Source organism: Muntiacus reevesi, chromosome 1 (genome assembly GCF_963930625.1).
Source record: "Muntiacus reevesi chromosome 1, mMunRee1.1, whole genome shotgun sequence".
Lineage (NCBI taxonomy): Eukaryota > Metazoa > Chordata > Mammalia > Artiodactyla > Cervidae > Muntiacus > Muntiacus reevesi.
The window spans coordinates 277,725,930-277,750,671 of record NC_089249.1 but is presented as its reverse complement, the minus strand read 5'-3'; the positions used below and the strand labels follow the sequence as shown (position 1 = coordinate 277,750,671).

Here is a 24,742-nt window from a genome sequence, read left to right as displayed (position 1 = left end):
GGGAGTCTTCCCAACCCAGGGATCGAACCCAGGTCTCCCACATTGCAGGTGGATTCTTTAACATCTGAGCCACCTGGGAAGCCCTAAATATTGTAGTTATGAAGAAACTGTGACATATTATAGAACCAAAAGACAAGAATGCGCCTAAGAGGCAGTTTCAATGGGAACTGAATCATAAGAAGAAACGCAAGCTATCTTCTTTCTCTGCTCTACTGCCTACTGCATCACTTCATTCTTACTTCTCTCTGAAGCTTGACTTTGATTGATACAGAGAATGAATACGTGAATTTTAAGTCAAAATCCAAAGGAGAATCATAGCCTTTTGACAAGATGCACACATGGAAATTGCCTAACCTTCATATTCATAAAGTCTGTGGCTAGAGGATGGGGTAGAAAAGGCTTTATAGCAATCATAGCTAGCACGAGCATGTAAGGGTCCTGCTGCTGCTGATGCTAAGTCACTTCAGTCGTGTCCAATTCTGCTCGACCCCATAGACAGCAGCCCACCGGGCTCCCTCGTCCCTGGGATTCTCCAGGCAAGAACACTGGAGTGGGCTGCCATTTCCTTCTCCAATGCGTGAGAGTGAAAAGTGAAAGTGAAGTCGCTCAGTTGTGTCTGACTCTTAGCGACTCCATGGACTATAGCCCACCAGGCTCCTCTGTCCATGGGATTTTCCAGGCAAGAGTACTGGAATGGGGTGCTGTTGCCTTCTCCAACGTTAGGGTGAGGAACCTACATATTGCTAGTTAACAGTAAGGGCTTAGACAGCAACACTTGCAGAAGAGCAAAACTAAAAAGGGGATCTTCCCTCTTATCCAAGATGAGATATAGGAAGGGGCCATCCTAATTTAAAGGCAGTTGCTACGACACAGAAGTACATGCTGTGACTTCACTCTCAGATGCTTTAAAGTTGTATTCCTCACCTTGAATAATGGGACCCAGCAGTGATATCTGGGGGCTTCCCTGGTGGCACAAAGTAAAGAGCCTGCCTGCAATGTGGGAGATCTGAGTTTGATCCCTGGGCTGAGAGGATCTCTGGGAGAAGGAACTGACTACCCACTCCAGCATCCTTACCTGGAGAATTCCATGGACAGAGGAGCCTGGTGGGCAAAATTGTGTTTCTTACCCTGAAATGGGACCTGGATTGATATCTAGGCATTTGCTATTCAAGTTGAATGTCTATCCGAACCTTGAGTGATTAGGGTGACCATAGAATTTAGCTGCCAAATCAGGACATTTTGAGAGGAGATACTATTCATAATTATGCTAAGACAATGGATGTAAGCAGGAAATGTCTCAGGCAAAGTGAGACATATGTCACCTTATGAATAATGTACAAACTGATATTCTCCACTTCCTCACCCACATAGAGGAATGTGATTTTAGCTGACAGATTCAAAGTTTGTATTCAAGTTTGTATGTTCTCCCTGTGAGAGAATAATTTCTATTTTTCAATACCAATTCCAACAAATTGAAAGAGACCGATTACTCATGACCAAGAAGGTGGGGTCACATGATAAGGAAGTAATTTCTTATCTACTGATAACTCTGCAATCCTAACCCTGTTTCTGTTTGGGGTGGAGTAGGGGGAGGAAGCATTGTATTTCCAGAAAAATGGAGACTTCAGAAAGCCAAATGTTGGGATTTTATCCTACTTTAAAAGTTTAATGATATATAAGAGTCCTAGAAATGAAAAAAATCCCCATCAAAATGACTATACAATGAGTTCACCTGCTGTAGTGCCATGGATGCTTACAAAGGACACGAGATTCCTGTGTCAGAGACAAAGGACTCTACTACTCACAGCAAAAGCAGCCATCGCCGGCCACCATTAGGCTGGAGCCTGTTGCACTGGTCCCAGCATCACCAACCGGCCATACCGCCTGCAGTAAGTCATTTGGTTTTTCAGAAATTTAGTCTCCTCATTTTTATTTTTGTGCTATGTGAAGCCTAAAATGGTTTAAACTAGTTGACTTAGGCAGCAGTTGAGAAATTACTGTTTCTCCTGAGCTTATAAGAAATGGTGGAATCAATTATTCTATACTTTTAAAAGTTTACTATGTTATACAGCAAAACACTATATAGTTTGAGATTTTGAGGATGTAATGAAAACTGAAAGTGCTAGCTGCTCAGGCATGTCCAACTCTTTGTGACCCCATGGACTATAGCTATCAGGCTCCTCTGTCCATGGAATTCTCCAGGCAAGATTACTAGAGTGGGTAGCCATTCCCTTCTCTTGGGCATCTTCCTAACCCAGGCATCAAACATGGGTCTCCTGCATTGCAGGAGAATTCTTTACCATCTGAGCCGCAAGGGAAGCCCAAGGATGGTAGTTATCTGTAATTAAAATTATAAATATAAAGCCAGAGACGCCTTTTGGTGGTGTACGTGCTCAGTTGCTCAGTAATGTCTGACTTTGTAACACTATGGACTGTAACCAGCCAGTTTCCTCTCTCCATGGATTCTCTCAATAAGAATACCAAAGTGGGTTACCATTTTCTTTCCTCCTCCAGGGGATCTTCCCAACCCAGGGATCAAACTCATGTCTCCTATGTCTCCTTGCATTTGTAGGGGGATTCTTTACCACTAAGTCACCTGGAAAGCCTCCTTTTGGTGGACACTATTTATATCTACTACTGTGGGCAGGAATCCCTTAGAAGAAATGGAGTAGCCCTCGTAGTCAACAAAAGACTCCAAAATGCAGATGCAATCTCAAAAACGACAGAATGATTTCTGTTTGTTTCCAAGGCAAAACCATTCAATATCACGGTAATCCAAGTCTATGCCCCAACCAGTAACGCTGAAGCAGCTGAAGTTGAATGGTTCTATGAAAATCCACAAGATCTTCTAGAACTAATACCCAAAAAAGATGTCCTTTTCATTACAGGGGACTGGAATGCAACAGTAGGAAGTCAGGAAACACCTGGAGTGTAAAGTAATTAGCCTCCAACTAATAAAAATAAATGGAAAAGAAAAAAAAAGGAACACCTGGAGTAAAAGGCAAGTTTGGCCTTCAAGTACAGAATGAAGCAGGGCAAAGGTTAATAGAGTTTTGCCAAGAGAACGCACTGGTCATAGCAAACACCCTCCTCCAACAACACAAGAGAACACTCTACACATGGACATCACCAGATGGTCAATACCAAAATCAGATTGACTATATTCTTTGCAGCCAAATATGGAGAAGGTCTATACAGTCAACAAAAACAAGACTGGGAGTTGACTGGGGTTCAGATCATGAACTCCTTATTGCAAAATTCAGACTTAAATTGAAGAAAAGTAGGGAAAACCACTAGACCATTCAGGTGTGACCTAAATCAAATCCCATACGATTATACAGTGGAAGTGAAAAATAGATTCAAGGGGTTAGATCTGATAGATAGAGTGCCTGATGAACTATGGATGGAGTTTGGTGACACTGTACAGGAGGCAGTGATCAAGACCATCCCCAAGAAAAAGAAATGCAAAAAGGCAAAGTGGTTGTCTGAGGAGGCCTTACAAGTAGCTGAGAAAAGAAGAGAAGTGAAAAGCAAAGGAGAAAAAGAAAGATATACCCATTTGAATGCACAGTTCCAAAGAATAGCAAGGAGAGATAAGAAAGCCTTCCTCGGTGATCAATGCAAAGAAATTGAGGAAAACAATAGAATGGGAAAGACTAGAAATCTCTTCAAGAAAATCAGAGATACCAAGGGACCATTTCATGCAAAGATGGGCTCAATAAAGGACAGAAATGGTATGGACCTAACAGAAGCAGAAGATATTAAGAAGAGATGGCAAGAATAAACAGAAGAACTATACAGAAAAGATCTTGATGACCCAGATAACCACGATGGTGTTGTCATCACTCACCTAGAGCCAGACATCCTAGAATATGAAGTCAAGTAGGCCTCAGGAAGCATCACTATGAACAAAGTTAGTAAAGATGATCGAATTCCAATTGAGTTATTTCAAATCTTAAAGGATGATGCTGTGAAAGTGCTGCACTCAATATGCCAGCAAATTTAGAAAACTCAGCAGTGGCCACAGGATTAGAGATCAGTTTTCATTTCAATCCCAAAGAAAAGCAATGCCAAAGAATGTTCAAACTACTGCACAATTGCACTCATCTTACACACTAGCAAACTAATGTGCAAAATTCTCCAAGCCAGATTTCAACCGTATGTGAACTGTGACTTCCAGATGTTCAAGCTGGATTTAGAAAAGGCAGAGGAATCAGAGATCAAATTGCCAGCATCCACTGAATCATTGAAAAAGCAAAGGAGCTCCAGAAAATTATCTGCTTTATTGACTACACAAAAGTCTTTGACTGTGTGGATCACAACAAACTGTGGCAAATTCTGAAAGAGACCACCTTACCTACCTCCTGAGAAATCTGCATGCAGGTCGAGAAGCAACAGTTAAAACAGGACATGGAACAACAGACTGGTGCCAAACTGGGAAAGGGGTACGTCAAGGCTGTATACTGTCACCCTGCCTATTTAACGTCTATGCAGAGTACATCATGCGAAATGCTGGGCTGGATGAAGCACAAGCTGGAATCAAGACCGCCGGGAGAAATATGGATAACCTCAGATATGCAGATGACACCACCCTTATGGCAGAAAGAGAAAAGGAACTAAAGAGCCTCTTGATGAAAGTGAAAGAGGAGAGTGAAAAAGTTGGCTTAAAACTCAACATTCAGAAAACTAAGATCATGGCATCTGGTCCCAGCACTTTATGGGAAATAGATGAGAAAACAATAGAAACAGGGACAGACTTTATTTTTGAGAGCTCCAAAATCACTGCAGACAGTGACTGCAGCTATGAAATTATAAGACACTTGCTCCTTGGAAGAAACGCTATTACCAACCTAGACAGCATGTTAAAAAGCAGAGATATTACTTGGCTGACAAAGATCTGTCTAGTCAAAGCTATGGTTTTTCCAGTAATCATGTATGGATGTGAGAGTTGGACTATAAAGAGCTGAGCACCAAAGAATTGATGCTTTTGAACTGTGGTGTTGGAGAAGACTCTTGAGAGTCCCATGGACTGCAAGGAGATCCAACCAGTCCATCCTAAAGGAGATCAGTCCTGAATATATCTTGGAAGGACTGATGCTGAAGCTGAAACTCCAATACTTTGGCCACCTGATGCAAAGAAGTGACTGATTGGAAAAGTCCCTGATGCTGGGAAAGACTGAAGATGGGAAGAGAAGGGGACAATAAGGGAAAAGATGGTTGGATGACATCACTGACTCCGTGGACATGAGTTTGAGTAAACTCTGGGAGTTGGTGATAGACAGGGAAGCCTGGTGTGCTGTAGTCAATGGGGTCGCAAAGAGTCAGATACAACTGAGCAACTGAACTGAACTGAAATCATATAATGCTGGAATCAAACTTGACCCACTTATAGAGCTCTACTACTGTTTTGATTTAGCAAGAAAGCAATGAAGTGTTATGTTGTGAATGTGAGTTTGCAACAGGAACTCTCCTGGGTGAATGCCTTTGAACCACACCAAATCCTTTCTTTTGCTAAAATCCCCCCTCAGACTTTCCAACTGATTATACGTATTTGTCCTTTATGCTTCATCAGTTTCTCAACTTGTAGATAAAAATAAAATGTTTTGCTCAGTGAATCTGTTCAATTGTAGTCACTGTAATTATGACTTTATTTTTAAATGATCCATGTGGCATTTTTTATGCTGTATAATAAATTAAAATTTTGTTTTGGGGAATTTCACTCTATTCTCTGTAGCAGCATAAGGTAACAGTTTTGCTCCACTTTCAAACAGACTTTTCACTCTATCTTCTCTCACTGTCCTCTGGAGTGTTAATTACATGTGAAATCTGATACTAATTGGATCAATAGTTACATACAGCTGTACTTATTTCAGAATTATGATATTTACTGTGAATTATTTAACTATAGATTTCCACAAAAATATACTAATAATGTTGTTTTCCATGTTTCCCCCTCCTTATTCTCATCAAAACATCTTCCAGACCTTTTTTTTTTTTTTTTTTTTTTCCAGTGGGCTTCCTGACCTTTTGAAAGGAATTTGTGTGTGTCCGTGTGTGCATGTGTGTGTTTATCATGCTTTTTTAAAATTTTTTTCTTAGTAATTTCTAAGACATGAGGTGACACAGACATTAAATTTTGTGACAGAGTTTCAATTGAACAAAATGTCCCTTAAAATGCAGTAGCAAAAAAGGAGGTTCTCTTTCCACTATAGTCATGAAAAGCAAAGTATGAAAAACTGGATGTTTCTCTTTTTTCTATGACACCCATTTTTCTGTTCATAACAGTGATGTTTTTACATCAGTAACAGCTTACACCTGGTTCCAAATGCAGTAGTAGCTTAAAGTTGTATGCACATCAGTTTCAGCTCTAGAAATTTTAGGTGTTCACACATGCATTACCAGCAAGGTAAAATTTCCAAAATTTTACTAAGAATGTATAAACATGCCATGTCAAATCATTGTTCCATCATATCCTGCTACAAAGTCTAAATGCTTAAAAACAGAGTAAATTAAATATGGCCACCTAACAAACCTGTATGGAATCTGTTTATTTGCTCATGCACATTTGTAAAAGCAGCAATGTCATGATCCAATAGATAAATATTCAATTTACGAGGTAAAAAGAGTTGTGACCATAGCATCAACATATTTATTCAAAAGATAGAATTAGTTTTTAAGTGTCTGCAAATTTTTAGCCTCTGTGATGATTCATTTATCATGACTGAATGGTAATATTCATTCATTCATTCATTCACAATATGTGTTAGACCTGGTATACAAAGTCTCCGGCCACATCGAAGAGCTGATCCTCTGGTGTAGCAGCCCAGCAGTAAGCTAGCAATAAAATAAATCAGTGAATTAAGTAAGTATAAAAGGTGATGAATACAAGGGAAAAAATGACCAGCTTATTCTGAGAAAGAATAAAAATAGTGATGTTAGGCATGAAAGGTCTTTCTATGAAACTAAGACTCAGTGCTTGCTTTGGCAGCACACACATTAAACTGAGACCCAGAAGATGAGAAAAGCCTCTTTGGAAATAGTTGCAGGTCTTGTACTTCTGTTGGAGCAAGGAAAACAAGTGAACGATCAGAAAATGGACTGTTGATTAAAACAGTTTGCTGATCATGGAGCAGGAGCTCCAGGACACAAGTGGTGGCCAAGGGAGAGTGAGTTAGACCGGCCAAAGTAGACAGAGTTCGGAACAGACGAGGTAACATTATGGCCTGGGGGGGCTCGGGCTTCATATCACCATGGAAATGAACTGGGAAGACAGGCATAATTAACTGCAATATATTCTTAATTAAAAGTAAGCGTTGTTCCAGCACTGCAGTCTCAAATATTTTGTTTAGTGGTATGGCATCCTACCACCAAAGAGGTGGCAAGAATGCACAGAAGAACTATACAAAAAAGATCTTAATGACCCAGATAACACGATGGTGTGATCACTCACCTAGAGACACACATCCTGGAGTGCGAAGTCAGGTGGGCCTTAGGAAACATCACTACGAACAAAGCTAGTGGAGGTGATGGAATTCCAGTTGAGCTATTTCAAATCCTAAAAGATGATGCTGTGAAAGTGCTACACTCAATATGCCAGCAAATTTGGAAAACTCAGCAGTAGCCATAGGACTGGAGAAGATCAGTTTACATTCCAATCCCAAAGACAGGCAGTGCCAAAGAATGTTCAAACTACCGCACAATTGTACTCATCTCACACACTAGCAAAGTAATGCTCAGAATTCTCCAATCTAAGCTTCAACAGTACCAAGAACTTGCAGATGTTCAAGCTGGATTTAGAAAAGGCAGAGGAACCAGAGATCAAGTTGCCAACATCCACTGGGTCACAGAAAAAGCTAGAGAATTTCCAAAAACTATCTACTTCTGCTTCATTGACTATGCTAAAGCCTTTGACTGTGTGGATCACAACAAACTGTTGGAAAATTCTTAAAGAGATGGAAATACCAGACCACATTACCTGCCTCCTTGAAGGTCAAGAAGCAACAGCTAGAACCAGATATGGAACAATGGACTGGTTCCAAATTGGAAAAGGAGTATGTCAAGGCTGTTACCTTGCTTATTTAACTTATATGCAGAGTACGTCATGAAAAATGCTGGACTGGATGAAGCACAAGCTGGAATCAAGATTGCCAGAAGACATATCAAAATAACCTCAGATACACAGATGTCACCACCATGGCAGAAAGTGAAGAAGAACTAAACGGCCTCTTAATGAAAGTGAAAAAGGAGAGTGAAAAAACTGGTTTAAAACTCAACATTCAAAAAACAAAGATCATGGCATCCAGTCCATCACTTCATGGCAAATAGATGGAGAAACAGTGGAAACAGTAACAGACTTTATTTACCTGGGCTTCAAAATCACTGCAGATGGTGACTGCAGCCATGAAATTAAAAGATGCTTGCTCCTTGGGAGGAAAGCTATGACCAACCTAGGCAGCATATTTAAAAGCAGAGACATTACTTTGCCAACAAAGGTCCATTTAGTCCAAGCTATGGTTTTTCCAATACTCATGAATGGATGTGAGAGTTGGACCATAAAGAAAGCTGAGCACCGAAGAACTGATGCTTTTGAACTGTGGTGTTAGAAAAGACTCGAGAGTCCCTTGAACTGCAGGGAAATCAAACCAGTCAATCCTAAAGGCAATTCTGAATATTCATTGGAAGGACTGATACTGAAGCTTAAGTTCCAGTACTTTGGCCACCTGATGCGAAGAACTGACTGATTGGAAAAGACCCCGATGCTGGGAAAGATTGAAGGCAGGAGGAGAAGGGGACGACAGAGGATGACATGGTTGGAAAGCATCATGACTCAATGGACATGAGTCTGAGTAGTCTCCGGGAGTTGGTGATGGACAGGGAGGCCTGGCGTGCTGCAGTCCATGGAGTTGCAAAGAGTCGGACACGACTGAGTGACTGACCAAGAACAACAAAAATGGCATCCTAAGCCAACTGACTAGTTAATAAGCACCACTGCTTAAATCTGCAATGACAAATTTTTTCATCATTATTTTCAACTAATTATAACAATTTAAAAATAAAACATGATAAATTTGCATGACCTTTTTTTGACATTACCTACTACCTCTCGTTGGGCTGAACATTCAGTAAGAGTAGAACTGGGAACTAATGTATTTTAACTGCCTAGCACTCCTGAAGGCTTCCCTGGCGGCTCTGTGGTAAAGAATCCACATGCCAACGCAGGGGACATGGGTTTGTTCCCTGGGTTGGGAAGATTCCCTGGAGAAGGAAATGGTATTCTTGTCTGGAAAATCCCCAAGGGAGAGAAGCCTGGGGGGCTACAGTCCGCAGGGTTGCAAAGAGGCAGACATGACTCAGTGACTGAACAGTGACAACCACTCCTGGAACTTTGACCACTGATAAATACACCGTCAAACGATGGTTTCAGGATAACCAAGTGTTGTGCGCTAAATCACTCTTTCTTTATGCAAAGCTGGTTATCGCAAAGTTGGCTCAGTTGATTATTGCCAATGCTGATGGTTAGTAACTGAGTTAGATTTGCCCTCTTCCAAGTCCTCAAGTGATACTCCTAAAACAGCCAGTTTCACAAAAGATCATGCCTGTTGTTATTGTTAAATTATCTGCCATTACAAAATAACTCAAAGCACAATTCCTAAAATCACAGGTCAAATGTATCATACTCAAAAGATGTTTAGTACATTCTTTTGTCATGTGGTAAAATCTTTGTATCATACTGAAACACAGACATTACAAAATGTGTGTGACTTGCTGAAATCATAAAGAACAACTATGATGAAAAAGAGAAATGAATACCCAACCTTGACAGTAGAGAATAATGAGGCTTCAATTATGTTAAAAGTAGCCCTCTCATATATACGATCACTAACATGACCCAGAAAGAACTGCCTAGCCATTTACAGGCAAATGTGGGAGAACAAGAGGAGAAAGGATCATGTTAACCAATTCATTTGAAGTTTCCATCTTCCTTAAAAAATAAGAGTGAAAAGAATGAGTTTTTTTATCTTTACTGTCAAGACAAAGAAACAAAAGTCAGTTAGAAGCTACAAAATCTAGGTGTCTGGAGGTTACCTAAGAATAATAGAATTAAAGACATGAGCTCCTATAAACATAGAAATAGTCATCTGAGAGGCAGAGATTTACTTAAGAGAACCCAGTAACAGAGCAAGGAACTCTGCTAAACTGTAGAAAAGCTTTTTTAAAAGGGTGATCTCTAGAGAAATACATGAGGTTACCTTTTATTCTGGGAGCACAGTCATTACATAGTGAGTTCTTGATGTGTCTAAAGAGGATATAACCCCAAGGGCGTTGTGACTTGGTCACCAGGAGCAATGGCCGTATTATTGCATATGACAAGGTATCCAAATGGTTCCCTCAAAACCCAAAGGCCAATGAATTTTGGAAACTTTCTATAATCATACCAAAACACTCTGAATTTGGAGTAGAATACGCTCCCCTGGCCCCAAATGACAAGCTTGTTTTGCTTCCATAGGATATGACTGACAGGAAATATTACAAGTTCAGGCTACAGAGGTACAAAATATAAGTAGTAACCTTCTGGTCCATGAAGGGATAGCAAAAGACTGTCAATCAATTTTTTGGTTGGGAAGAAAGTACAAATCCAGGCCCACTGCATCAAGGATCTAAAAGTCTCACCATTTCATTACAAGAGTAATAGAAAAGAAGTATTTTCCATGTTACACTTTTCATGTCAAACTCCAGTCCAACTAAGAATGTCCTTGAAAGAAATAAGGTCCCCAGGGCGGTGTGTACTAAGAAGTCTAGACTGCTGCTGCTGCTAAGTCACTTCAGTTGTGTCCAACTCTGTGCGACCCCATGGACGGTGGCCCACCAGGCTCCGCCGTCCCTGGGATTCTCCAGGCAAGAACACTGGAGTGGGTTGCCATTTCCTTCTCCAATGCATGAAAGGAAAAAGTGAAAGTGAAGTCGCTCACTCGTGTCCAACTCTTAGCGACCTCATGGACTGCAGCCCACCAGGCTCCTCTGTCCATGGGATTTTCCAGGCAAGAGTACTGGAGTGGGGTGCCATTGCCTTCTCCGAGAAGTCTAGACTAAACTCCACCAGTCACAAAGTTATCTTTAACTAGAACTTTTCAGCCATACATGGTTAAAGAGGCTGAAGATACCTAGGTCAGAACAGATGGCATGATGGTGTTACCAGCTTCCTGCTAAATGTTCACACCACTGAAAGAAGTGATGTGAAAGGTATTACTTCCCCTTAAGGTGTCCCTGAGTTACAGTGATGCAAAGCAATGAGTACCAAAAGAAATAAGACCATCACATTCTGGACCAAAGTAAGCAGTTTTCTCTCTAGTCATAACAGCATTGTCCAGTAGGTAGCCGCTAGCTACATGTCGCTATCGAATACTTGAAATGTGGCTGGTAATGTGTTTCTAGTACAAAATACGAACTAGGTTTAGAAGACCTAGTACCCAAAAATGTACAATAATTCATTAATAACCTTTACATTTACTACATGTCAAAATTATAATCTATTAGAGATACTGGGTTAAATAAAATATATTATTAAAACAATTTTACTTCTTTTTAATGTTTAATGTTACTAGAAAATTTTAAATTACGTATGTGTCTCACAGTATTTTTCTATTAGATAGCACTGAGTAACAGCTGCCATATGGTCCTGATTGAAAAAGATGAAACAGCCACGGAGACAGGAGTTTCCTCTTCCAGGAAGTCTTGGCTGGAAACTGAGCCCTAGCACACAGTCTTTGTATCACTAAGAAGCTGATGGGGAAGGCTGTACTTTTCCAAGGTGACTAAGAAGCTAGAAAATCTGTGAGTCTGCAAAAATTAAACTGCAGAGCTATGAAATAAACTGTTCATGTTGGAAACTGTAGGGTTTTTAAAAGAACAAGAGAAAAAGGGCTCAAAGAGTCGTGGGCATACACATCACTCACACAGATGTACTAAAGATAATCAGTGTGAAAACTGTGTGAATTCAGATATAGAAACCAAAGTGAGACACACTCCAGAACGCATAGGTAATCTTGTTGTAGGCATGCTCCCACATAAACCACTCCCAACAGTGAGAATTTTGCTGTGAGACACTGAGGATTAGCTTGTCCTACATCTATGCTTATGCCCTTCTAGTATTCCTTCCTATAACAGAGACAGAAAGCAGAGAACCTTCCTAGACCCTATAACAGCTTAGCTTCTAGATGCGAGTTCGGTTGTATCTCAAATCATCAGAGAAGTTACTGATATGACGTGCCATCACACTCACGAAGTTGATGTTCATTTCCTAGTAACAAGGACATTCTGCTATACAGCCACAACACAATCATGACAAAAGTTAACACTAATATGTTACCACCAGCTAATCCTCAGGCCTCACTGGAGTCTCACTAATTATTTCAATAATGTCCTCTATAGGCTCCACTTTAGAATCATGCACTGCAACTAGTTGTCACTGGTTTTTCACTAGTTTTCTTTATCCTCCTCCCATTTGGAATAGTTCCTTAACTTTCATGAAAGAGGCATTTTTGAGGTTTATAGGTCATTTACTTTGTGGCATTATCTTCAGTTTGGGTTACTCTGATATTTTTTTCACAATCAGATCAAAACAACACAGAAAAGAAGCTGTATGTTCCTCATTTCATCCTAGCAAGAGGCAAGCAATCTATTCCCACCATTGCTACTAATTTCACTTTGATCATATGGCTGAGGTGGTATCTGCCAGGTCTCTCCACTGAAACCTTATTCTTAAACACTCTGTACTTAAAAAGTGTTTCCCACAAACTTAATAAGCCATTTTCCACGGCTCAGTGGCCAATGCAAGTGATGCAAGAGACATAGGTCAAGAAGATCCCCTGCAGAAGGAAATGGTCACCCAGTGCAGTATTCTTGCCTGGAAAATCCCATGGACAGAGGAGCCGGGCGGGCTAGAGTCCCCAGGGTCACAAACAGTTGGAGATGACTGAGCAACTGAGCATGCACATAGGAAGCAGTGGGAAAACATTTTAAACTATGTAAACATTCCTTTTCTTACCAAAATTCTAATTTATTCACTTATCTCTTTATATCAGTATGGATTCATGGTTTCTGATTTTATGCAATAAGTTATAATCCATTATTCGCATTACTGATTTTGATGTTCAGATGGCCTCAGATCCAGTCAGTGCGAGTTCCATCAGCCTCCCTCTGAGTCAGGTTGATAGTGTCCACACCGTCCTTAAATCACTTTTGTACTCTCTAGCACAAAAAGATGCTCCAGATACATACGGGACTTTCCCTGCCCCAGCCTGGAATGAACCATTTCTCCAGGAAGCCCTGATTCCTCTTGGTTGAAAGTAGGAGTAATGTCAGCAGTCAGCCACTTCAGGGAGTGCCTTGGTTCCAGAAAGCCACCTTGCCCAAGGTCACACTCTATCCCAAGGTTACACTCTATCCAGGCAGCCAGGCCCGGCGGGAATGAAGGTCTGGAAAATCCAACGTGCACCTGCAATCCAGATCTAGTCACTATCTGTGCTCGCTGACATTGAGATGCTGCCTTCCCTGGGCCCTCTCAAGTGGGCAGAGGTATTGTGTGTGGGTGTGAACATGAACACATTTACAAGACTAACTATTCACACATCTGCAATAGGCTTAAAAACGGCACCACAAAAGATATCACACCCTAATTCTGCAAGCTGTGAGTGCTACCTCATACAGTTGCAAGGGGGGAATAAAAGGAGGAGAGACTTTGTTGTTCAGTCACACAGTCATGTCTGTCTCTTTGCCAGCCCATGGACTGCAGCACTCCAGGCCTCCCTGTCCTTCACCAACACCCAGAGCTTGCTCAAACTCATGTCCATCAAGTCAGTGATGCCATCCAGCCATCTCATCCTCTGTCATCCCCCTCTCCTCCTGACTTCAACCTTTCCCAGCATCAGGATCTTTCCCAATGAGTCAGTTCTTCTCATCAGGTGGCCAAAGTATTGGAGAATCACTTCAGCGTCAGTCCTTCCAATGAATATTCAGGGTTGATTTCCTTTAGGATGGACTGGTTTGATCTCCTTGCAGTCCAAGGACTCTCAAGAGTCTTCTCTAACACCACAGTTTGAAGGCATCGATTCTTCGGTGCTCAGCCTTTTTTATTGTCCAACTCACATCTGTACACGACTACTGGAAAAACTATGGCTTTGACTATATGGACCTTTGTAGGAAAAGTAATCTCTCTGCTTTTCAAGATGCTGTCTAGATTTGTCAAAGCTTTTCTTCCAAGAAGCAATTTCATGGCTGCATTTACCGTCCATAGTGATTTTGAAGCACAAGAAAATAAAGTCTGTCACTGTTTCCCCATCTATTTGCCATGAAGTGATGGAACCAAATGCCATGATCTTTGTGATTTTTTGAATGTTGAGTTTTAAGCCAACTTTTTCACTCTCCTCTTTCACTTTCATTAAGAGGCTCTTTAATTCCTCTTCACTTTCTGTCATAAGGGTGATGTCATCTGCATATCTGAGGTTATTGATATTTCTCTCAGCAATCTTGATTCCAGCCTGTGCTTCCTCCAGCCCAGCATTTTTCATGATGCACTCTGCATATAAGTTAAATAAGCAGGGTGACAATATACAGCCTTGGCATACTCCTTTCCTAATTTGGAACCAGCCCATTGTTTCATGTCTGGTTCTAACTGTTGCTTCTTGACCTTCATAGAGATTTCTCAGGAGCCAGGTAAAGTGGTCTGGTATTCCCATCTCTTTAAGAATTTTCCACAATTTGTCATGATCTACACAGTCAAAGGCTTTAGTGTAGTCAATGAAGCAGAAGTAGATTTTTTTCCTGGAATTATCTAGCTTTTTCTATGATCCAGCAGATATTGGCAATTTGATCTCTGGTTCCTGTGCCTTTTCTAAATCTAAAGCTTTTGTTCAGTTCAGTTCAGTCGCTCAGTCGTGTCCGACTCTTTGCGACCCCATGAATCGCAGCACGCCAAGCCTCCCTGTCCATCACCAACTCCCGGAGTTTACTCAAACTTATGCCCACCGAGTCGGTGATGCCATCCAGCCATCTCATCCTCTGTCATCCCCTTCTCCTCCTGCCCCCAATCCCTCCCAGCATCAGGGTCTTTTCCAATGAGTCAGCTCTTCGCATCAGGTGGCCAAAGTACAGCGTTTGTGGATAGAATTAAATTAAAAACCTTGAGATGAGTAAGTTATCCTGGGTAACTGGGCTCAGTGTAACCATATGGGTTCTTCTAAGAAACAGGCATGAGCATCAGAATCAGACAAGAAGATACAATGACGGAAGCAAAGGCTGGTGTGATATAGGGCCACCAGGCAAGGAATGCTGGCAGCTTGTAGAATCTAGAAAAAGCAAGAAGATGGCTTCTCCCCATAGTCTCCAGGAGGAATGTTAACTCTGCCAAAATGTTGATTTCAACCCAGTAAAACTGATGCTGGATTTCTGGCCTCCAGAACTGTGAGAAAATTAACTTCTGGTGTTTTAAGCCACCAAGTTTTCGGTGATTTTTCAATAGGTCATAGAAAATTAACCCCAAATCCATCACAACATGGAAGCCTTCCTCACCAGCTCAGGCCACCACCCTTCTCACCACCCTGCACTTCATGCCGTGGCACAGAGCCTCCCGGGAGAGGGACCGCCTCACCCTGCTCAGACGCAGGACCTCAGCCACGCTGGGCCGCGCTCTGTGCAGACACTCTGCGTCTCACCAAGGTTCCCACGCGCAGGCCCCGCCCCGCGCTGCCTTTCTGCCCCTATAAGTACTTCGGTTTGCCCCTCCATGGGTATATCTTTTTCCCACTGTTGGCAATGAAGTAACCATCTTCTCTCTTCCCGTCACAGGAGTTCAGACTTCTGCGCTCTGAGAAATTAAACCAGAGCATCTCCAGACTGGAGAATACCAGGCCTCTGGGGGATTAACATGATCTCTTCGGCCTTTCTCCAAAAAGCCTGTCAAGAGAAATTACACTCAACCAGGGCAGAGATTAGGGGAATCGTCTCTGGAGAAAGTGAAAGTGAAAGCTGTTCAGTCATGCCCGACTCTTTGCAACCCCATGGACTATACAGTCCATGGAATTCTCCAGGCCAGAACACTGGAGTGGGTAGCCTTTCCCTTCTCCAGGGGAGCTTCCCAACACAGGATCGAACCCAGGTCTCCTGCACTGCAGACAGATTCTTCACCAGCTGAGTCATAACAGAAGCCCAAGAATACTGGAGTGGGTAGCCTATCCCTTCTCCAGCCAATCTTCCTGACCCAGAAATTGAACCCGAGTCTCTCAACATTCAGAAAACTAAGATCATGGCATCTGGTTCCATCACTTCATGGGAAATAGATGAGGAAACAGTGGGGACAGTGTCAGACTATTTTGGGGGCCTCCAAAATCACTGCAGATGGTGATTGCAGCCATGAAATTAAAAGATGCTTGCTCCTTGGAAGGAAAGTTATGACCAACCTAGACAGCATATTCAAAAGCAGAGATATTACTTTGCTAACAAAGGTCTGTCTAGTCAAGGCTATGGTTTTTCCAGTGGTCATGTATAGATGTGAGAGTTGGACTGTGAAGAAAGCTGAGTGCTGAAGAATTGATACTTTTGAACTGTGGTGTTGGAGAAGACTCTTGAGAGTCCCTTGGACTGCAAGGAAATCCAACCAGTCCATCCTAAAGGAGATCGGGCCTGGGTGTTCATTGGAAGGACTGATGTTGAAGCTGAAACTCCAGTACTTCGGCCACCAGATGCGAAGAGTTGACTCACTGGAAAAGACCCTGATGCTGGGAGGGATTGGGAGCAGAAGGAGAAGGGGACGACAGAGGGTGAGATGACTGGGTGGCATCACCGACTCCATGGACATGGGTTTGGGTAAACTCCGGGAGTTGGTGATGGACAGGGAGGCCTGGCGTGCTGTGATTCACGGGGTCGCAAAAAGTCGGACACGGCTGAGCAACTGAACTGGCTAAACTGACTCCTGCATTGCAGGCAGACTCTTTAGCAGCTGAGCACCCAGGAGAAAGTGAATAGCCTCAAAGAGGAGACCTACAGATATGTGTATTTGAAGGAACTCTCCCAACAAACAGACTATTCCACTGTTTAAGTTGACAAGTTCTACTCAGGCAAACAGGTTCTGATAAGGGTCTTCATATACAACACTTGATTTTTTGGACAGCAAAATATCATCAGATTATTCAGGAAAATCCAAAATGAAAGTTCTTTTAAAAAATCAAGATGACAGAAGAACTCAGAAAAAAAACACTGCAGGAAATAGCAAAACAAAATTTAAAATGTATTCTCAGAAGGATAAAAGGAAAAATAGAATTACATAAAAGACAAACAGACAAGAAGAAAGAACTCTTAGAAATTAAAATAAAATTGACAGTTTTTAAACGCAAGAAAAATGGTAACTATGAAAAATTACAGATGAGTTAATTAAACTGATTGTGGTAATTATTTCTTAAAGTATGCATATACCAAATCAACATGTTGTGCACTTTAAAGATATATAATTTTGTCAACTATGCCTCAGTAAATGCTGGAGAAAACATTTTAAATAAATTCAGTAGAAGGGTTGAAAGTTAAAATTGAGGTTTTTTTTTTCTTCACAAAATAGGACAAAAAGACAAAGGAAATAAAACCTTAGAAAAAAGTGAGGAAAAAGAGTATCATTCTAGCCTATATAACATCCAACTAATAGGAATTATAGAAAGAAAAATACGGAAAATTATCAAAGGTATAACACAAAATTCATCAGAGATGAATGGCATAAATCTCAATAATGGCATAAACCACAATATATAAAAGCAAAAAATGCTCACATCAAGACTCATCATAGTGCAATTTCTAAGCACCAGGGTAAGAAGACTCTAAAAGCTTCCAGAAAAATCTAGGTTACATAAAAAGGGGCGTGTGTGCGTGCATGCATGTTCAGACATGTCTGACTGTTTGCCACTCCATGGACTGTAGCCCACCAGGCTTCTTTTGTCCATGTCCATGGGGTCACATAGTCGGACACGACTGCAGCGACTTAGCAGCAGCAGCAGCAGCAGTATACACGGTGGTGGTGGTTTAGTTGCTCAAGTTGTGTCCGACTCTTGTGACCCCGTGGACTGCAGCCCACCAGGCTCCCCTGTCCCTGGGCTTCTCCAGGCAAGAATACTGGAGTGGGTTGCCATTGCCTTCTCCAGGGGATCTTCCTGACTCAGGAATCAAACCTGGGTCTCCTGCATTGCAGGCAGATGATTTATTGACTGAGCTATGCGGGAGCCTGGTAATACACATGTCTCAATGCTAGTCTCTCAAATCATCCCATCCTCACCTTCTCCCACAGAGTCCAAAAGTCTGTTCTTTACATGTGTCTCTTTTGCTGCCTTGCATATAGGATGGTCATTACTGTCTTTCTAAATTCCATATATATGCGTTAATGAAACAAAAATTATTACATAACTATATTGGAGTGAGAATGAAAAGAAAGAGGGTGTAAGAGATAATTAAATGCTCATCAGCCCAAATCAAGAAGTCAATACTTAATATCCAAAGTTGGCATATCAAGGACTAAACACAGCGTATATATTATATAACCACACACATTGCCCCACTGTCTCCTTTCTGAAGGTGCTGTCTATACCCTGGGCTGATCCACCACCCCACCTCCATCACTTTGCCAAGCTCCCCAGCTGGCCCGAGTGAAGGTGAAGTCTAGAACTTGGACGGCCCACACGAGCCCTCTCCCTATACTGAGCCTGTCCATGCGATGCAATGCACCACCACAGGGAGTGGGATAAGCTTCCAGGAGGCCATCCCCCAATGGCATGACTCTGAACCATGGAAGAGTTAACTCCCCACAGGGAGTGGGATAAGCTTCCAGGAGGCCACCCCGGATGGCATGACTCTGAACCACGGAAGAGTTAGCTCCCCACAGGGTGAGCTCTGACTGAAGAGAAAAAGTAGATCTGAGCAAGCCAAGCAGAGGAACTTCTGTCCCAGAAGTATTTGCAGGCGGGGCCACTTATCACATTCCACGGGGACAAGACCACATGCCGCGTTGACATGCTTGCCAAGTATCCATCATGCAATGTGTTACGTGCCACTGATTTGTAGCTTTCCTTGCCTCACCTCCCTCTTTTCTTACCTTCATCTACTTGGGCTTATACCATCCGAATAAGGTATCAAAACATTAATCCCTGAGGTTAATCTGTTTTTAGAGAATCTAGGCCAAGACAGCATATTATTTTTAAATATAGAGATGTGTACTGTTGCTGGGGAATATGATTATATGATTACAATATAGCAAGAATGAGAAGATTATTAATTTATTTTATATATTGTCTGATATTACTGACTTTAAAAGCTATCTCCATATGTTACTTTTATAAATAAAAATTAATTTAGGAAGAAAATGTGTGATGATTACCGTCACATGCATTTAAAATTGCTTGCAAAAGTTTATATTGCTTTTGTAAGTTTTCCCCATAGACCAAAGAAATAAGCTAACAATTATTTTAGTAGTTTAGTAATTTTGTAACTTAAATCTTTGTAGTCATACACATATTATAGATTTTTCTAAAAAAAAAAAACCCTTTTATGAAAAATGAAGGAAGATGTCACCTTAAGATCAATACTTTCTTGTATCCTGCTTAAAGTGCTATATTCTTGAAATGACAGCAAGTGCTTTATGGCAGAGTAGCAATAAGTCAATCTATACTCATCTTAATGAATTATAGAGGAAAGAGAAGCAGCTAAAAAAAGAAACCATTTTATTTTTACATTGACTGTCTTTTGAAAAATGAAACTGAGGGTAGAATTAATGATTTAATTAAACCACTTAATGTTTTATTAAAGTCAATACGGCCTGGTGTTTCTGTGCAACCATCAGCTTATCAATAAAACCTCATATTTGTTTTTGCCAAAGAATTCATAATTTTTATTAGAGGTGCCTGTATTATAGAGCCTCTAACTGTTTTTGGGAAATCATATATACCTTTATCTTATAAAACCTTTCCATTAGGGGATCACAAAATTCTACTGGAAAAAAAAAAATAGGTCAGGTTCGGAAGGCAGGATTTATTCAGCCTGGTTTACTACTCACCATGAGGAGCTTTATTTCTGCTCTATTCAGCAGAATATCTGTTCAGCTCTTACAGCAAAGGAGGGACTCAAGGTCACCAGAGGCTGATGTACTCAGCAAGAAGGCCTGAAGCACCAGAGAGAGTTTTCTCACTAGAGCCTGTTCGTCCTCCCCATTTCTTTGGAGTATGTCTTTATTTATCTCTAACTCCCCCATTTCTATATCCAACATAAATTACTGATGGTAAATAGCCAGTTAAGGAAAGAGGAAAATATGTAAGAAGAGACCTCCAGGATAATTTACAAATGCGAGCCCATCTATTTCATCTGAAGCATTGAGATCAGATGGGAACAATTCTGGCAGAGAGGAAGGGAGTGGAAATGCAAAGCCAAAGAATAAACTGTGACACAACATTTATGCATTCCCTGCCACCCCGCTACCTTACAGGACTTCCCTTACACATCTTCACTTATAAGACCTCGGATGGTGTGAGACTGTAGACCAATGAGACAGGGGCCTCATCCCCACGCCTATGCTGTCTTATTAGTATTTTTCCTTTGGTCTGTGTGCTGCTAGAGGGCAACTTGGCAGACAAAAAGCTGCCTTTTAACTAGAAGAGAGTAGCTGTCCCTGAAATGCTGACTTCTGTGCTCACAGATCAAAGCCTCTGTGGGTGGGTCGGGTTCCCACACTCTCTTAGGAGAAGCGTCCTCTCAGGCCCCTCTTTTAACAGAGAACACAGACCCACAAAAGAATCGCTTTCATCACATTTGTCATAAAGGCTTCAGGCCCTCCCAATGCCACAGACTCATTTTCTCCACACTTTAGCCTTGTGGATCTTTAGGACACAGTTCAAAATAAAAATTTGAACTTCACAAGTTTCACATCATTTGTTTCACAAGATATTGACCAACTGGCATGATTGACTCTATAAAGTAATTGACTTGCTATGTAATATAAATACATGTGTGTGTGTGTAATATAATATATGTATGCAATATATATATACAGGACTGTACCACAATACTCTGTTTATTTTCTTGCCCGCTTCATCTTCTCATCCACCATTGTCCCTTGTGCGTCTCCACTCACCTTCAATCCTCTGCCTCGAGTGTTTCCATCTTCCTATTCTTGTTCTGATTGCGGCTGCTGCTGCGTTTAGGCACTGAGTTGTGTCCGAATCTTTGTGACCCCCTGGACTGTGGCCTGCCAGGCTTGTCCTGATTATGGAATATGAAATAGGAATTCTTCCTCTCACTCTTTTCTTCTCCTGGTTGCTGTAAGGAGTATGTGGTAGGAAAACAGAAGACTGGTATTAATACTGGCATTTTAATACACTGAACGTGATATGGTGACCTTCAGTAAATGCTTTTTTTCCCTAAAACATACAAAAATTAACACATGTATTCCTACTGTCCATTTCCAAAATTATTAACTTTTAACACTGAATTAATTGCTCTAATATGGCTTCTGTGTGGATAATTTAAAATAAAGCTGCACAAGCAATTTATGCTTGCTTTCTTTAGGGAAGGAAGGGGTAAAGGGAAGCTGGGGGGGGAAGGAGAAACTAAAGTGCTCTTTGACAACCAGCAAACTCCTTTCTCATTTCTCCTCCTTATTCTCTGCCCCACAGGGAGCTCGCCCACACCAGGCAACCAGTAGCACCACATACATAATTTAAATTTTTTTCATGCTTATATATGTATCCAGAAATAACACACTATGCATATCTTCTGTCACTTGCTTTTTCACTCAGCATTAAGTTTTTGAGCTCCATCCCTGATGATTTATATAGATCTAGGACACTGTCATTTATAGCTTTGTCAAAAGTCCCCTCACTACTTGCTAAGGAAGTAGTGTCATTTGCTAAGTATATAGAGATATGCTCAGCCTCTGCCCACATCAAGCCCTCTCATAAGAATATTCACCATCACTGAAAAGTGGAAGCTACTTTGGTAAATTCATAGAAAGACAAATTTACAGTAAAGTCCAGATTTAAAACCAAAATGAAAACTTTCTGCTGGAAAGTTTAAATAATTTTATACTCAAAAAAAAAAAAACAAAACAAAACATTTCTCCAGCTGGCTAAATTAAGGCACTACTAAAGTTCAAAGCAAGAATATTCCTTGGCTTTGAATCTATTGCCTTTTCTTATGGCTGAAAATCAGATACATGTTTTTTTCCCTTAAAGATCTTGCCAATGTATACTTTCTTCTAAAAGAGTTAAATAAATGTCAAAAGGCAAGCCAGCTCCCTTAATAATATTTCCTTTACTCAGATGATCTATTTTGGTTGAAGTTTTGCATATAGAGAAGCACTCGCTCTTCTTGACACATTTCCAGAAAATATGCAAATTCTTCTAAAGTCTTTTGCTCTACTGATGTTCAATATGTAACATTCCTTCCCTTCACTGCCCTGAAGGCTTAACTGTCTCTTTATTTTGATGCTCTCAGAGAAGAGAAGATGCTTTTGAGAAGTTCTTTCTTTTCATTCATTGGTCTTGTCCTACTAGTGACTGCTTTAGGAACTGTTCTCAGATAGTATATACCTGGTTTTTTCCTTTATTTCGCTTCTTCAAACTCTCTTTCTAGATCCCACTGGTCCTTATCCTTTAGAATTTTGATAAAAGTGCCCAAGAAAGGCACACATCTGCACAGCGACTCCAACATTGTGCACACATGTATCAGAAGGATGAGGGCTCTTTAGATACCCACCTAGACCCCAGTCTTTGCCAATCAACCCTTGCCTATCTGCTGCTGTGTCTGAGACCTCTTACCTGGCACGGGTAACACTGCCTCTGCTCTCTTAACTCCTACTTCCCCAGGCTCTTGTGTTCTCAATCACAGAAGAACCATTCCTGCTCATAAGCGCACACAAGGTTGCCTGATGGTATCATTTAGGAACCATCAAACCTGTCCTGTGAGCCCGGATGGAAACTAGTGCTGCCTTCAGCGGTCAGTAGGGTAAAGAGTGGCATCTGTCGATGAGGAGCAGCAGCACAGTGAATGAAGAGAGAGGAAGTGCACAGCTGTGGAAGAGCACGCCATCTCTATACAGTCAGACGCTGGCTGACCCACTGCACCCCAGATGTCTTCTGCCCTTCTGCTATATTCACTCTCTACTCCAAAATATTTTTTCAATCCCTTCCACAACATGAACTTGAATGACCTAGAGGTTAAGGTGTAGAGGTGTTCAAAGAGGAATTGCTGGTCATGTAAGCTGCCAAAAACCAGCTCACTCCAGATACTCTGGAGAACTCAATACTGAAAACAAAGAAACATGCGCTCTTGGCTCTGGGACATCACTTCTGTGTATTTTTTCCAGTTTTGCCAGGAATTCATTGTGAAAGCTGGAGACAACTGAGGCAATACCCAGACAGACACACCTTATGCCCATCAGTGACTCATCTTTGTTTCTACCATATGTACGAGAGGAATACAAAAATAGTGGTTGCTTAATTATCTCCTTGTGTTATTCTTCGGGCTTCCCTGGTGGCTCAGACCGTAAAGCGTCTGCCTGCAATGCGGGAGACCCGGGTTCAATCGCTAGGTCAGAAAGATCCCCTAGAGAAGGAAACGGCAGCCCACTCCAGTATTCTCATCTGGAAAATTCCATGGACAGAGGAGCTACAGTCCATGGGGTCGCAAAGAGTCAGACACAGCTGAGTGACTTCACTTTCACTTTCTTTTGCTATTCTTCTGTAAAATTGTTATTTAATCTGATTTCCCTGCAACATGCTTCTGAAGGAAATACCCCAGTCACCAACTGACTCATACTGAGAGAACCTATTTTGATATCAGCCTAACTAAAACACACTGTAGAAGATGTGTATTTCACCTAGAATTCTAAATGTATCCTTTCATCAAAGGTATGTAACTTAGAACTTAAAAATTTACTTTGGATGATTTGCACTTACCATCCCATCCTATCTGGGTAGGTAATAGCCCTATTTTATTGCTTGTCACAGACAGTTTCTAGAATAACTGTTTTTCGTATCAAAAATGGAAACAGATGTACGCTGTAGAGTCCTGCTCTGTGTAATCCTGCCTCTGTGTCAGAGAGTAAGTTGTGGTAAGCCTCCGCTGGTCCCAATTATGCAGCTTCACACTAGGGTGAGAACACTGAACCCAATCTGCTCATCACCTTTCAAACACAGTATCTCATGCAACCCACTACCCTGTCCTATGTCCCATAAATCTGCCATCAAATCTGATCAGATATTCCTTAACTCTTTAACTGAAGTCCCCATCTTTCTTGTTCTTATTATCATTGCCCTCGTCTCCATCACTATGATTTCATTTTCTGTTAGATTAGAATCTTCCTTCACCGTCTCCCTGGCCCTATCCACGCTCTACCTGACTGCTGAGAAAGAAAGCGAAAGTCGCTCAGTTGTGTCCAATTCTTTGCAACCCCATGAACTGTAGCCCTCCAGGCTCCTCTACCCATGGGGTTTATCAGGCCAGAGTACTGGAGTGGGTTGCCATTTCCTCCTCCAGGGGATCTTCTCAACTCAGGAATCAAACTCACGTTGTCTTGTGTCTCCTGCCTTGGCAGGCGGATTCTTCACCATCTGACTGAAAGACCTTCCTAAAATGCCCCTTTTATCATGCCAGGACCCATTCCTGAAACCTCTGCTCCTCAGAAGTGTAGGCAATACAATGTCTCCCAAGGCTGTTGCATGTC

The 24,742-nt window shown here is 41.4% G+C and overlaps 1 long non-coding RNA gene across 1 annotated transcript in view; it reads right to left on the bottom strand.

Moving 5' to 3' along the window:
• The window catches only part of LOC136159693 (uncharacterized), an 85,774-nt gene that overhangs the window by 18,298 nt on the left and 42,734 nt on the right, over window positions 1–24,742 (bottom strand). The window contains exon 2 of the long non-coding RNA XR_010661501.1: window positions 21,152–21,336. This is a non-coding gene — a long non-coding RNA (uncharacterized lncRNA). The remainder of the gene's footprint in view (window positions 1–21,151; window positions 21,337–24,742) is intronic.